A 2,721-nucleotide genomic window follows, 5' to 3' on the forward strand; every position below is an offset into this window, starting at 1 on the left:
CGGGCGCTGCTGTGTGCACAAGGCAGGGTGTGTGCCATGCCCCGCGCTGCTCTCAATGGGCTCACAGTGCTGAGCTCAAGAAGCTTTTTGTTGGCCTCATGAATAGGTGGGGGATTTGTAATGTTCACCGTGCTGATTTTTTTTTTTTTTTTTTAATTTTTTTTTTTTTTTGAGATGCTTCCCGGTGAGATTTTTCCTCCGAGTTCTTTATGATGGGCTTTCCCATTTTTTAATAGAAATTTCCACTTCTCACTTGAGTGATATTCTCCTTTCCCAGTGTTTGCTCAGTACAGATCAGGGAGCAAGAGGGTGGGTGGGATGATGAGAGAGGCCAGGATCTGTATGGGGTACCCCAAAATCATAGAATTGGTGGAGTTGGAAGGGACCCTTCAAGGCCATCAGGTCCAACTGCCCTGCACTGAACAGGGACTCCTACAGCTGATCAGGTGCTCAGAGCCCCATTCAGCCTGACCTGCAGTGTCTGCAGGGATGGGGCACCCACCACCTTTCTGGGTAACCTGTGCCAGTGCCTCGCTGCCCTCACTGTAAAGAACTTTTTCCTTATCTCCAAGCTACATTTCCCTTCTTTTATTTTAAAACTATTTCTCTACTGCCACTGAGACCCTGCTAAGGAGTCTGTCCTCTTTCTTACAGCCCCTTTAGATACTGAGAGGCCACCGTAAGGTCTCCCCAGAGCTTTCTTTTCTCCAGGCTTAACATCTCCAGCTCTTTCAGCCTCCATATGGTTTAGCTGCTGAAATACCCTCAGCAGCCAAGCAGCAGAGAAGCAGGCCACTTTTCTCAGCTTCCCTTGCCCTGCTTTAAAAACCCAATCATCTGGGTGAGCTTAGACACATCACGGTTTCAGATGGAGCCCCGTTATGGGGACACGGTCCCATCACCAGAGAAGGAGAAGGAAAGGCAGGGACTTGGGTCGTGCAGTGAAGTCCCAAAGCCACCACTTCTCTGTTCCCGCCATGCAAGCTGTGGTGAAGCAGACCATGAGCCTTACCTTGGTGCGGAGCTCTGTGACAGATGCAAGTCGTGTGGAATTGGGGTTACGGGACGTTTTGGGGAAGGAAGGTCTGTGCTGCTTGTCCTGGGCCTGTTGTTAGGGGGGTCTGTGCCGCAGGGAAGCAGTCAGGCAGGGCAGCGTTGTGGCCAGGCGGAGCAGGCCGCGCTCACAAGCTGGGCCCGACTGAAGGCAGACAAGCCCAATAAACCCCGCTTACATTAGTGGGAGGGTATGGAATGTAAATATTCATGCTTCAAGGCATAAGGCGACCACTAAATGCCGAGTGTTAAAAAGAAACTTCCTCCTCAGCACTTTCTTCCCATTTTTCGATGATGAGAACTTTGCTCTGATGTTAGTGATACAGATCTTGTCCAAGACAGGATGCTGGCCTGGACACAACGCTGTTTTCAGCTGGGCTGGCAGTTTCCATGGGCTATTGGCTTCTAAAATGCCCTTGTGCTGGGCAGAGGACTTGGATGTGTAATTAGCAGTAGTGACAATTACCAAAGGACAAAAGAAATTGTCTGTGATGGCCACAGGTTTGACTTGACAGAAATTTAAATAGGAATAATGTGACCAGAAATTGTAGATATTCTTCAGGGGGAACTAAGAGTAAATAAGCAGTGAGCATCTCCCGACTCATGGACTGAGGGGAAAGAGTTGTGCAAAGAAAACAGTCCAGCAGCTGATAAAGAGGTACAAATGGTGGTATGTAACCCTTCCAGCTGGAGCTCATTCACAGCTCCACTGGGAGAGCAGGGCTCGGCACTGAACAGCCTTAATGCACAGCAAAACCTGCTGCTCCTGCTGAGATCCTAACAGGTCACAGGTAAACCCCCAGCACAGCCCTGGAAATCCCCAATCACTGCAGCCTTCACATGGGGCAGGGCAGATTCAGCCCAGCTGGCACAAACTAATTGTATTCAGAGGACTACTCTGGATTAGCAGTGCTGTGATACAGCAGCCATAGACCCAAGTGTAATTAACATGACATCATCTGTGCCACAGATTCAAGGTTGAAATAATCACGTAGTTCACATATTGGAAATTACAGGATGGCTTTTGTATAAACGATTAACTGTCACTGTTACTTACCCCAGAAAAGTAGTTTCTCTGGTGTTTGGTGTATAAATAATACCCTGTGCCTCTATGGTGCTCCGCTTCAAAGTAATACTTCAGTGCTGCACCATAATGAATACCCTCCCATTCTGTAATGACTGGTCTGCAAATGATGTCTTTTCCCCTGTTGGAAATTATACCATGCAGTTACTGCTGCTATTGCATCCCGTCTGGTTAGTAAATAATACTCTCTCCATACTATTGTATCTGGGGTTTAAATAATACCCTGTCCTCCCGCAATACTTGGCATCTCAGTGTCACCCTGATTCTGCATGGTACTTTGGAGAACAGAGAACATCCTTTTGCTGCTGAACAAATTGCACCCTTCCTCTTCATTGTATTTGCCCTCTCAATATTACCCTGCTGTTTCCTATAGCACTTATTGTATAAATAATACCTTGCTGCCTTGTAGTAATTGATAAGCAAGCGATACCCTCAGATAGCAGGGTGCTTGGGCTGCTAATGCTGCTGAATACACCAGCAGGAGGGTGCAGTGTCTGAGACTACTGTGCATGCAGCATGTACTCATTTCTTCTCCGTAATTATTCCCATATCAGACAATGATAGGCATGCTTACATCCCTTCAC

Source organism: Centrocercus urophasianus, unplaced genomic scaffold, assembly GCF_019232065.1.
Source record: "Centrocercus urophasianus isolate 14NV4802_14NV808 unplaced genomic scaffold, USGS_Curo_1.0 seq_23, whole genome shotgun sequence".
In the NCBI taxonomy this organism is placed as follows: domain Eukaryota; kingdom Metazoa; phylum Chordata; class Aves; order Galliformes; family Phasianidae; genus Centrocercus; species Centrocercus urophasianus.